At 37.8% G+C, this 12,730-nt stretch overlaps 1 long non-coding RNA gene across 1 annotated transcript; it reads left to right on the top strand.

The window, feature by feature from the left end:
- The first annotated feature begins 789 nt into the window (after positions 1–789).
- Positions 790–9,855, top strand: LOC126499711 (uncharacterized). Its single transcript, XR_007591174.1, has 3 exons — positions 790–834; positions 9,376–9,579; positions 9,840–9,855. It is a non-coding gene; the product is annotated as an uncharacterized lncRNA (long non-coding RNA).
- Positions 9,856–12,730: the final 2,875 nt, after the last annotated feature.

Raw genomic sequence — 12,730 nt, 5'->3', positions numbered from 1 at the left:
TCTTAAATTTCTATTATTTTATATTTTACTGTGAGGCTCGTGGTTTGTTACCTCTTGCTTCCTGGGTGACTACATGGTGTCTGCCTGACTCTGCCTTCTTTCCTCCTTTATCTTGGCTTGGGTTTCCTGTCTTGTATATTCTGCCCTGCCATAGGCCAAAGCATCTTCTTTATTAACCAATGTTAATAAAACATGGCCACAGGATACAGAGGGGAATCCCACATAGTATCGTGCTCTGTGTCTGTGTTTTGTATTGGTTGGCATTTCTGGTAGGCGCTTTTGCAGATGTGAGTTGCTCCCTCAACCTGGGATTAAGAAGTGTTGGGAAGTCAATTTGTGCATCCCGAAGTTTGGTGTGTATTCAGTCTGTGAAAGATAAACTTCCCTGAGCTAAGAAAGAAAGCAGGTATGAGGAGAAACTTCCCAGAGCTGGGTCCTGAAAATGGGATTAATCTGTTCCCGTAGGCTGGAATCCAGAACATTCACATACATTCTGCCCTACACGAGACCACCATGTTCCCATTTACAGACCTCCAAGCCATCAGAGATTAAGCCACAGAAGTATGTCAGGAAGGAGAGCATTAATGATTGTATGATTGATTTGAAGAATTCGAAAGAGTTGTGCAGGTGAGTAGTTTTTACAAGAGGACAGATTCAAGGTAGACTTTTGATGTGGGAGTGATTTCTTATTAATAAAGAAACTGCCTAGGCCCCTTGATAGGCCCACCCTTAGGTGGGTGGAGAAAACAGAAGAGAGTTCTGGGAGAAAGAAGCTTAGTGAGGAGTCGCCATGATTCTCCTGCTCCAGACAGACGCAGGTTAAGATCCTCCCTGGTAAGCCAGCTCGTGGGCTACACAGAATATTAGAAATGGGTTAGAACAATATGAAAGAGCTAACCAATAAGAAACTGGAACTAGCTGGGCCAGGCAGTGTTTGAAAGAATACAGTTTCCGTGTAGTTATTTTGGGCATAAGCTAGCCATGCAGGCGGCTGGGTGCCGGGGACACAGCCCCGCTGCTCCTAATGCAACAGACTTTCAGCAAAGAAGTTGAACATCATGTAACTCAACATGTCATTGTTAGCACAATTACTGCCCACCTAACCCACTTAATATTTACATATTCATATGATCCTCCTCTGTAAACCATAAATTTTTTGCTACATTAACTTACCTAGGTGTTTTCCACAACTGAGTCTGTAATGGAAACTATCATAAACACACTTATTTAATTCTAAATTCTAACTGGGTCTCAGATCAATATTTGTTATGGGGAAACTGGTCGTTCTGTACTGTAGTATAGGGAAGTAATGAGATTGACCATAAGGCAAGGTCCTGACTTGTTTAAAATTCACTCAAAGTTCCACTTTTCCCAATCTGGAACCTTCATTGGCAGGAACATGCTCCTAATGCCCTTCAAACACTTAAGATAACAGAGAAGATTTAGCAAAATATTTTGCGCCAGCCCGGACTCCTATCAAAAGGCCATTCAAAGTTCTTAATCCTTTGATGAACCAGTGTGTAACTGAGACAGAAAATTAAAAGTCCCAGCATGTGATGATATGAAAAGTGTTGGAAAGTAGAATAATAATTTTTGTCAGCAGTATTAGAAAAACATTAATTAAAATATGTGGATCATTGCTTCCTGGATCTTTAGACTCTAAAGCACACACTGAATATGTGTGATTCTAGGTTTGGAACTAATAGCATAAATAATGGCAAGAAAAACATAAAAGAATCTCATTTGTAAATGAATAATTATAGATGCATTAGACTGCTGTTGGTAAACATAATGCCCACTAAGAAAGAGTGCCTGCTTGTTACCACAACAAGTTGCAATGTTAGTTTATAACTACATATGAAGCAGACGATATAAAACATTCATTTTTTTCTTATTTGAAAATTATTGTTATGGTCACATGTTTTGGAAACTTTATGTTACAAAAAGCAGATATTTATATTTGCTTATTCAAGAAAGAACAATGGTAGTATTAAGAATGAAAACTATTCCCTCTCTTAGGATTGGAGGGGGGAAGAGTGTGGGGAGGGAATGGGAACAGGGTAGGGAGTAGGAATTTGGATTGATATTTTTTTAAGTAATAAAATAATAATAATAATATACAAAACAGAATGAAAAATATTGCTTGTAGTGGCATGTCTTATGTGTACATATTTTAATAATGCAATGTAAAATCTAAAATTTACAGATACCAGAAATTAACTTTATTGATATGTAAATGATTCTTCCTGTGTATTTTAAAACACAAACATGGAAGAGAGTGTCTAGAGACAAAGCTAAGTGAGAAAATCAAGCAGACATGCTGATTACTATATAATAATATGTTTATGGCTAGTGCTAATAATTTTAGACCAATTATTTTACCTTCAGTATTACTCTAGGAAACATTTCACTGAAACGTGGCCTTTTATTTTTTAGACTGGGTCCAGTCACTCTCAGCACACTCTCAAACACAACTTTGTTCTACTCATTCGATCTGAAGTCAAGGAAGTAAAAACAAATGCGTGAATACAATTTTTGTGAGTCTTCATTTGAATCTTTGAAATTTTGATTTTTATCAAGAAATTAAATATTGAGTAGTCAATAAACAAAGAGAATAAGCAGTAAGTTAAAAAATTTTAGGAACTGGAATACACTTCTAGCACAAGTCAAGAATAAAAAGATGCTTTTGCTGTCAAAGAAAAGACATAAGGTTTTTTAAGATAAGACAAAGTTTTTTCATGAGTTCCCTCTGTTGTGGGGCCCTCCATCCTCATTACATAAATAAATAATCAAATATTCAGCCATATATTTTAAAACACTCTTATCAATTCCTCAATAATTGTATACAGTGTAGTTTGAACATTCTTCTTACTTCTCTCCATTTTCTCCCCAATTCACAGCCCCATACAACACCTATCCAACATTGTCCTCATCTGCCTTTGGAACCCATCACGCCCTATTAGTGCTTGCTTATATACTTTTTGATTCATATCCATGTGCTGGCGTGTGTTACACCTATTAGGTCTACAGTGTTAAAGCCTTGAGTCCTGAATCAAGATCCTCAAAAGTGCAGGGCATCTCCTTAGGCTCCCAAGTATGGCAGTGTTGGAGCCGTGTCTCTGTCCCCTCACCCACCAATTATCTCACAAGAAAGCAGTACGCTATTATTAAAACTAAAAGCCAAGATTTTGTATAATGACATCCTAGAAATGCTTTAGAGTTAGCACTGAATCAATTTCAGTATTTTTAAATAATGCTGATCATAATCACTATGACAACACTATGACAAACATTCTTTTTTACTGCAGCCCTACAGCTTTATTTATTAATTATTTATTTACTTTTACTCATTTTCCAAAGACATACTGCTGGAGTGATGATGCTATAGAGCTAAGACTGAGCCATCAGCAGACACTGAGCAACAGCACCAGTGGTGCAGATGCGGAGCACAAATAAAGCTTTGAAGAGATTAAGGATAAACACAGCTTTGTTCTTTCAGAAATTAAAGACCTATATAAACAAGAATGTCATACCTGACTTCACATTTCCCCAAGTTTCAATAAAATAGCCTATGAAAGTTGGGCTGTTAGAAAGGCAAACAAACCTGTGAGTAATAATTGTTTAATTATTTTCCTCCCCACCCAACCATTTCAAGCCAAAATGTGTGTTGCAATACCTAGCAGGCTTGTTTGTATAAGGCATTGTGAAATTCATTCAGACCCTTTTGACTAGTTGCTGAGAACCTCCTATCAGGCAATTCCTGGAGTGCAGAGAGAGTGTAACAAAGTCTCCCTTTCATGCTCTTCAGTCTAGCAGAGATAGAAAAACATAGAACAAATCTTAAGTGTAATATGTCACATAGTAACAAATACAATGAACAACAGCAATAGCAGAATAACTCAAGCAAAGTATTTAGAAACTGCTAGGCATGGGGGATGCTATTTCTGAGGGCAGTAAGGGAAGCTCTCTGCTGATGATATTTTAGGAGAGACCTCACAGAAGTGAGGAAGTGGGCGAGAGGTGTTTGGAGGTAAAATATTATAGAGGATGAAATAATATAGACAGAGGACGAATGGAAATTCAAGTTGTTAGATATGCTGGCATAGCCATAAAGAGGTTAATTGATGAAGGCCAGTAAGAAACAATTAGAAAAAGCCATTCAAAGGTGGTGAGTGGTGGGCAAGTGAGCAGGAATGGCCAAGCCTTCTCAGTCATCTTGGCTTGTATTGTGCAGAAGATAGCAAGGATGGTGACTAGTTCATGGGGGGTAGATAGGTATGAGCTATAGGAGTGGCGGCAGCAGATGCGAGTTAGAACACTGCTGAAGAGGATTTAAAGGTCGAACCAAAATATGTCCATAGTTTAGATATGAGGCATGAAAACAGAGAAGAGAAGTGATGGGGCTGAGAATTTTTATTTTCCCCCAAACCGGGTGAAAAAAAAGTAGCATTTTAGTAGGATTTTTAAAAGGATGTGGATTTCAGGGTTAAGCTGATCATCAAATATAATTTTGATTTCAGTTTCTCAATTTTAAGGTGTCTTCTAAGAATACAAAAAAATACAGTGGGGAAGGGAGAGAAATCAAACAGCATTAGTAAAAGACACTAGAATGATCACAGAGTATATGGGACATAAGAAAGAAGAAAAGGAAAACAAAGCAAAGAGTTAAAAATACAATTAAAGCACTTAATTATATTAAATATACTACAAGTCAAGGAATTGCTTTAAGTTGAGAGTACTTCCAAAATATTTGAATACAAAATTAACTTTTATGAAAATATAAGCATGGTTTATATTAAAAACCAGTATTCTAAAATTGTGGAAATTAGCCTCCATAAACTATGGAAGCTAAGCATTTATACTTAAGGCCATAAAATGTCAGAAACGCGTGCCTTCTTTGGAGCGATTACTTCATTAGCTCTCATAGATCCTTATAAACTAAGCATACTTAAATGAATACATCTCTTTGTTCGTAAATAGTGTGGAAAGCAAATTAAATCATCACGTCAAAGTTGTTTTCCTTTTAGCCCCTCCTAGGATTTTACCTGGGAGTTTCCAGAGAGTCAGAAAGTCCTCTCTTCAAAATCCAACTGAGAGCAATTAAAGGGAAACATTTTCCCGTTAAACATGAAAGAATGTAGTGTTAGGGCCACTGTGAAACCCTGCCCAGTGTTGTCTGAGGATATTTGTAGAAAGAGCCCATCAACTTTCTTCCTGGAAAGAAACACTGTAAAATAATTGCATGGTTGGTTATACCTGAGATTATTTTGTTAGTGAGCAGAGAAGTTTTAAGAGAAATATCAAGTTGCAGAATCCCTGGACATCTAATCAAGTAATCAGAAGGGCTATAAACATAATCCCCTTTCATGGAGGGTCATTTGGAGATATGGTTGTACTAGATTTAATAAAATAAAATAAAATTTAAAAACATCTTTAGCCAGTACAACAAATACTATGAATTACTTGATAAAGGCATAAGCAAGCCTTGTTCCCATAGTAACAACTAAAGCTGATGCAGAAAAAAAAAAGAATAATTTCTGAGATTTAGTATGCAATTGGCAGTACTTACTTAGCTGTAGATATTAATGTGAATAATCTTTGTTCGGGTGTCTAATTTTCAGAGTTGCATATGTAAACTCATTTTCAAGATGCCATAATTTAGCTTCAGGAAAAGTCTGAGAGCAGGTATGCACTAACTAGAGACAAATCTGTGCTTAAAAGGTAAGATGTACAACTCATTAACCATTTGAAAAAGCAAGCTACCCAACTCTTTATGCTCCACGGATCACTTTAGAGCTCACGTTACTTTGGTGCCGCCATGTAATACTATATCATCAGCACCTATCGAATTAGATGGACACTAAATGTACATTAGTTGGAATATCCCAGCGGAAGTTCAATTTCCCAAAGCAAGAACAGACATTTAGCTATATATCTACTGGATTCATAAATTCTTTTAAGACCTACAAAACATTCTCTGAAGAAATTTCAAAATTTATATTATGAGAACCACTGCCCATTCTTATCATTTTTAGGGTCTAACATATAAGCGGACAGACATAGACATTTTCATTCGGAATCAAGAATTCTAAGTCATCTTTATACCATTATTTTACAATTAATGAATACTAATAGACCTTGGTTAATTTCTTATAACATATAGTTGGAAAAAAATCTAAGCATAAACCAAGTTGGATTTAATAGTAAATCTCCATGTCGTTATTTGGGGTTTGTTGCTCCCAAAAGAAAGCATAATGAGAAAGACTTTGTACATCACTGGACTCAGATGGAAATAATATTTTTAAGGAGAATTATTTTTACATGCAAATGTGAACATTCTTATTATGTGTTATAATCTGCAGATGACTGTATGTAGAAATGCTCAGATCATAGATGAACTTAACTAGTTAATAAATTCATTACAGTAAATTTTAAGCATACCTGGAATTGCCAGAACCAGAGAAGTTTCCTTCTTCATTAATGGAACTATCATGCAGACCAACAACTGGACAATATTCAGGGGATGAGGGACTGTGGAATACTCAGTACTAAATGTGTTCTTTTTAAACTTCTCCCCCTCAGAGTTCAGGGAGCTATGCAGAAGAGGAGGCAAAAAGGTTGTAAGATGCAGGGATGGATGACATCAGGACCAGTGCAAATATGAACTCACAGAGCCTGTGGGCAACATGCGCAGGGCCTCCACAGGTGCAAGCCAGATGGGGTCCCATCACTGAGACAGGGAAGTGGACACACACACACCCGCGCCTCTAACCAAGAACCTATTTCCAGTAGACATCTCTTTAAAAAGGAATTTTCTTTCTCCAATGGAGTTTCATTAGGTATACAATTGCACTTATGTGCAGGCCCTATGCCCAGCCAACACAAAATGAACTCAATGATATTTTCGTAAACATTTTCTCACATATGGCTTCGTTTGGGCATTTTTGGTCTAACTGGCCTTTTGCTTGTATATTCTGGTTTCTGGTTTTGTTTTGCCTTTTCCTCTAAATGAGTTTTGTTTTTATATGTTTGTGTATCTATGTATGTATGTGTTTCTTGTGTTTTTCCCTTTGTTTTAATTCTGTTTTGTTTGGTGATTTTTTGCTTGTTTGTTTTTGATTTCCTATGGTTTTCTGAAAAGAGAAAGGAATTGCGTGAGTGGAAAGGTAGGGAGTCCCTAGGAAGAGTTAAGAGAAAGGTAATCGTGATCAGAATATATGAAACAGATGGCATAAAAAACATTTATTTTTGACATATACATAAGGAGTTGGTTTGAAGAATGAAACCATGCTTTTCTTTGGTAAATGATACTTTGACAGTGAAAAATTAAAAGGGAGGATAGAGAGCAGAAGAAAAGAAAATAGCTGCATTCTATCCGATTTGCTACCAAACAAACTTCTATTCCAAGCAAAGTCAGGAATTCAAATTTCCCCAGTGCTTATTCACTGACCTCGATGCTGTTAATAGCTCAGAATTATTCCAAGAGTCCAAAGAGTGTTAATTTGGTTTTGAAAATTTGTTATTGAGTTGTTTAGTTTTTTTTTTTTAAATATTGATCTAGTTCTAAATAACATCTTGCAGGGAAGAAAGGAGAGACTTTCCGCCCCACTCCCGCCCCCACATGTGTATGAATGCTTCCTCCTGAATCCACTGACAACTTTTGGAAATTAGAGAGATCACCCCAGTGCGTCTCATTCTGTTATCCCTGGTGACAGGACTTCCTGGGGTTTTGTTCTTTTCTGTTGCTGGTCTGATTTGATAGCCTCTGCAGTCCTTTAACATTGAAAAATCAAACAAAAACCAAAGTAATTATTGTTCCTGATAGAGGCAAGCAAGCACTCTCCTGACAGAATAGGATCTGGAGGGAACATGAGGAGGGCAGTCAGTGCTGTGCTTGTCAAGGGACAAAAACCATACCTTGGAAGAGGCTGAAAATGGGTTAACATCATGCCAGGAGGCTGGACTGGTCCTGAGGACAATAAACAGTAAGGCATTCAGGTGTGGTGTATACTAGCATCTCCGAGAAAGCAATCAGTGCTTCAAAGCTAAAACTGTTGCTCTTGGCACAGAAGCCCTAACCTTATGCTCAGCCACGTGCCATCTGTTTTTCCGAATTATAGAAAAAAAATCCTATGCCCATTTCTCTCCTGTTTCCCTCTATCCGCATGCACTTAAACTAATTGCCTTCCCAAAGAATTATCACCTCACATATAAGCATGATACCTTTCAGGGAAATAGCAAGGCTAATATCTCTAGGTGCAGATTTATAGCTATATTATCTATAGGAAGAATGGAAACTTACTTTAGTTTTATAGAAATTTCTATGTATTAATAACTCACGTGTGTAAGGGAATTCTCTAAAGTCCAGCCCTGACCAGTAATAGCATTTGGGGTTTGAATAAGCTCAGATTTAAAAGCCATTGTGTTCAACCTCTTTATTAAATGATTTTCAATGAAGTTGAGATCCTCTATTGGTAATGAAACCTGTTAAATTAAATAAAACAAAATATTCAGAAAATATATTACTTTCTGTGGCTTGAATCTTTAGCTTCTACTTTGCTCTACTTGTTTGTTTGTTAGTATGTGCATGTATGCATGCATGTATTCACTTATCTGGCAGAGTATCACAAAGCCCAGGATACGATAAAACATTATGTAGCCCAGGCTGACTATAAAGTTCGGATCTTCCTTCTTCCACCTCCTGAGTCTTGGGTGTGTGTCAGGTGTGTGTCGCCACGCCCAATGTTAGCTTCTATTTTGAAAAGGATGCTTTTCATTCATTTTTATTTCACTTAATATTAAATTGCTCTTCAAATATAATAATATTTATTTTTTATTTAACATTATATTCTCTGTAGAAAAACAATCAATTGTATTCAGCTTTTATTCTCAGATTAAAAAAGTTTTATAATCCGTTACTCCCCAAAAGACCCTTCAGATGTCATTCCTGTGATAGGAAAAAGATTTCTGCTTTTCTGTCATGTGATTGTGCAAGGAATTCCTGGTTTTCTAATTGGTCCTGTTCCAGGTTTCTCTGTAGGTCAGCTGGAAGCTTGGAACATTCTCAACCTTGTAAACGAGGATTCAAATAAGAGCTTGATTCCACAGCCAGTTATTAAAGCCGTGAGAACCCACCAGAAAGGAGAATTACAGTATTGTATTATTGGCCCAAGTTCCAAGTCACCAGAAAAGATCATTAGTGATTTAAGCAGTCAAGGAGAAGGGCAGATGCACTTAACACAATTAAGGGCATATAAAGCTACAGCTTTTTTTACCCGCGATAAGAAATAATACATAAAAAAAAAAACTTCAAAGATATTCGATTTAAAGTAAATGCTCAATTCTCTGCTCTCATTGTAAAATTCTACCCTGTAGGTGCTGCGGTGGCTGACTTCATGAGTACTGACACTTGCTTCCTCCACACTAGCCCTGGGGCGGGTGGATCAGAGAGGAGCGCTTGTATCAGAGTTAAGAGGGTGGGGAGAGTGCAGACATGCTCCACTCAACAAGTCTCTTTGCCAAGGATCTCCACCATGGAGTGTGCATGTCCCAGCAAGGCTGCAACCTAACGAGAAAGGGGTAATTCTGTTTATCTCTTTTCTGAATGTTTCCTTCTGTGAAGCCCAGGCTGGACTGGAACTCCCAATAGTTTAGCTTCCTGAGTGCTAGAATTACAGGCGTGTAATTATATGGCATGATGCCCAGATGGGAGATGAAACTCACGTACCTTTTATTGGCCTATTTTGAATTAAAGACAGAAAGGAATTAAGCCCACTTAATGCCTAATACTCCATTGAACCTGGTCGCTCCCTTGGTCACTGTTTCTTTTCTCCATACAGTCTTCGAGGTGTGGATGCAGCTGGAGAAGTCAGCAGTGCTCTTTCCTGTTAAAGTGAGCTCCTTGTGCTGAAATATAGCTGAATGACATAACAGGGGATGGTGGATTTCTGTAAAGCAAACTCTCTAGGTCAATGGACGCATCTGACCCAGACGCTTCCTCGGTGTCTTTCCTTCGAGTTGAACTTACATGGAAACTAAACAAATAAATGCACTTCAAACAAGGAAATGCAGATAGTAAGTGGGTAGGAATATTAGGAAGTGAAGCATAGCTATTACGGTTCTGCTACTGAATATTCATAAAATTTAAACAAACTGACAAGCTAGGCTTCTAATTTCTTAAAGGACTTATAAATTGGTAACATGTGAGTTTTGAACATACTTATAGCTAATGAAAAATGACAATATTCAATTTCTTTCAAAAATAGCTGATTAGCATGAGGCAGCATGAAATGCATTGCCTGGATTTTTAGTAAGAATAGTTAATAGATAGGAGCAAAAGAGAAATATCATTATTAATTAAGATTTCTGTATCTTTGTAAGATTCTTTATCAGCTATCAATTAATAAAGCCAAGTAACAAAATGATCAGAAGTCATTGCTCTAGTAACTCCATGACACAGTGTTAAATTAAGATTCATAATTACTCTAGAAGTATTACTGATACTACTTCACATGGGCATATTAGCTAATTCTGATATGCATCAATCATGGGAAATCCAATGGCTTAACCATATTTTTAGTTTAGTTCACAGTTGTGTAGTAGAATGTGGCTGAGTTCTGTGCACAGGGTACCATATCAGCATGTTAAGTGGCTAAATCTCCATCTGCAGAACTGTCGAAGACCAGCCTCAACAAAACTTGTATGTTCCAGGATAGGAGCTTGAGCACTAGAATTATTAAACAAAAGAAACAGGGATATGAGAGAAATAAGAGGCAGAAACACAGAACATCATGCGGGGGGGGGGGAGGGGAGGAGATTCAGTGAATAATGAATCCAGAATCCACCCTCGTTTATTCTCCACATGCTTATAAATTTCACTCCAAAATGGGAGGGGGTCACAAAAGACTTCATTAACATGATATAAGGAATAGACTTGTATTCCCCAAGTGGTTCAATTGGAGCAGATCTACCTCTAACCCGAAGTATTAATTAATCACACCCTAGGTCGAAATCTCCTGTTTGTAGCCACAGGTGCTGTCAACACTTGGAAAGAGCGAAAATAAGCTCAAACTCTCTGACCTCTAGTCAAGGTGGAAGAGGCTTACATCCGTGGGCCCTCACGGAGAACCATGTTTGTTCTTCTGACCATGGCTGCAGAACTGATACCACAGTTCCTTAATGGGCTGCTCTTCCACGCCACAGAAACTGCATTCCTGGTCAAGTGGCCTCATCCATCTCGAAGCCTCAAACTATGCAGTAAAACTCTCCAGTATTTGAATTTCTGGCTTCTTTTTTCATCAGAGAAATTCTTGGCTTTTAAAAGGCCTATATAGTTGGTTAGGCTGGGCCAGTTGTGTTATAATTAAAATACGCTTGTCTACAAAGGAATAATTAGTAATTTGTTATTTTAGTATATAATTTTATATATTTAAATTGAGGAATACTGGAAAACCTAATATGAGTGTGTTATCCCAAAACATGATGTCTTTTTTAAAAAGTCAAATCTTAAGATATTTACTTGCAAGACATTTTGGATACAAAACAATATATCCCCTGCTAGTCCTTGATTGCCCTAGTTTACTTGCAATGTGTTTGTGTCTGCTAATTCTGGTATATAAGTAGCATTCCTCAAGGAACTTTTTTTTTTCTCTTTCTTCCACATTCCATCCTTGAACTTTCCTACATTGTATTACAGAATTAAAAAAAAAAGTTTTATCTAAAGAAGCATATGCCAACTACTCCTATCCTTCAATAGTCCCATTCTTGCCACAGTTTGAATGATAGTCAAGCAGGCCTTTGTTCAATAACTATCCATTTGAAGTGATACTGGTTCAGTATATCATATTGCATTGTGAAGAGAGTTGTTATAAAAAATCTTAAAAATATTTTGGTTTTTGGAGCAAAATTCTACTAGGAACATCTCTAGCATTGGCTGATGTGATAGGCATGAGGTGAGCACGGAGGTGGTATGAGATTCAGGTTCCTGCTACAAATTTACCTGGAGTAGCTTTCTAGGACTCCCCTTTTTGTCATCCTGTCATCCACCCCGTAATCCACCTGCAGGAGTCTTAAGTGTCTCACAGAGATGCTACTTGTGTGTTCGTTACCACATCATGTAGGCACATTTTGATCCTACATCCAAATCCATCATCCCTCTTCCAAACTCTGTTCCTAGAGGCTATCACAGTGCTTTGTGACGTTTCAACAGTCCTTAGTTACAGTTGCCTGGACAGAATCTCGCTGACCAATCAGGTTGAAGGATGTGGCCCTCCATTGTCTCGAAAGAGTATAAATACAGGATTCTCAGTCTTCTGTTTCATACTATGGGGAGGCTTCCTTATGGAGAAGGTCATCAAGCAGAATCACAGGAGCCTACTACAAATAAGGACCCATGGAACACAAGCACCAACAAGAAATGGGAACACGCCTTCGTGTCAATCCAGGTCCGGTGCCTGCAGCAAGCCTGGAGTCAGTCTGTCTCTACAAGTTACAGAAAGATGACCAGACCCAAGCGAAGTATTCTCCCTGCTCCCCTCCCCCCATCCCCGCCCCGACTACCTATTCGTCTTTGGCCTATCATAGGTGCCCCACCCCCCAAACCTACACCTCCACTTATAAAATTCACTTTATGTGCAGATTGATTTCTCTCCCCAGACCCAAGTTTTTATGACCTCATTGTATGGTGCTTGCCAGTATGAAAGACCACTAAGAAATGGAAGAGAACCTTAGA

The sequence above is a fragment of the Alexandromys fortis genome, unplaced genomic scaffold, assembly GCF_014885135.2.
Source record: "Alexandromys fortis isolate MF-2015 unplaced genomic scaffold, M_Fortis_MF-2015_v1.1 scaffold_19, whole genome shotgun sequence".
NCBI lineage: Eukaryota > Metazoa > Chordata > Mammalia > Rodentia > Cricetidae > Alexandromys > Alexandromys fortis.
The sequence above is the reverse complement of the archived record's forward strand: the minus strand, read 5'-3'. Positions and strand labels throughout refer to the sequence as shown.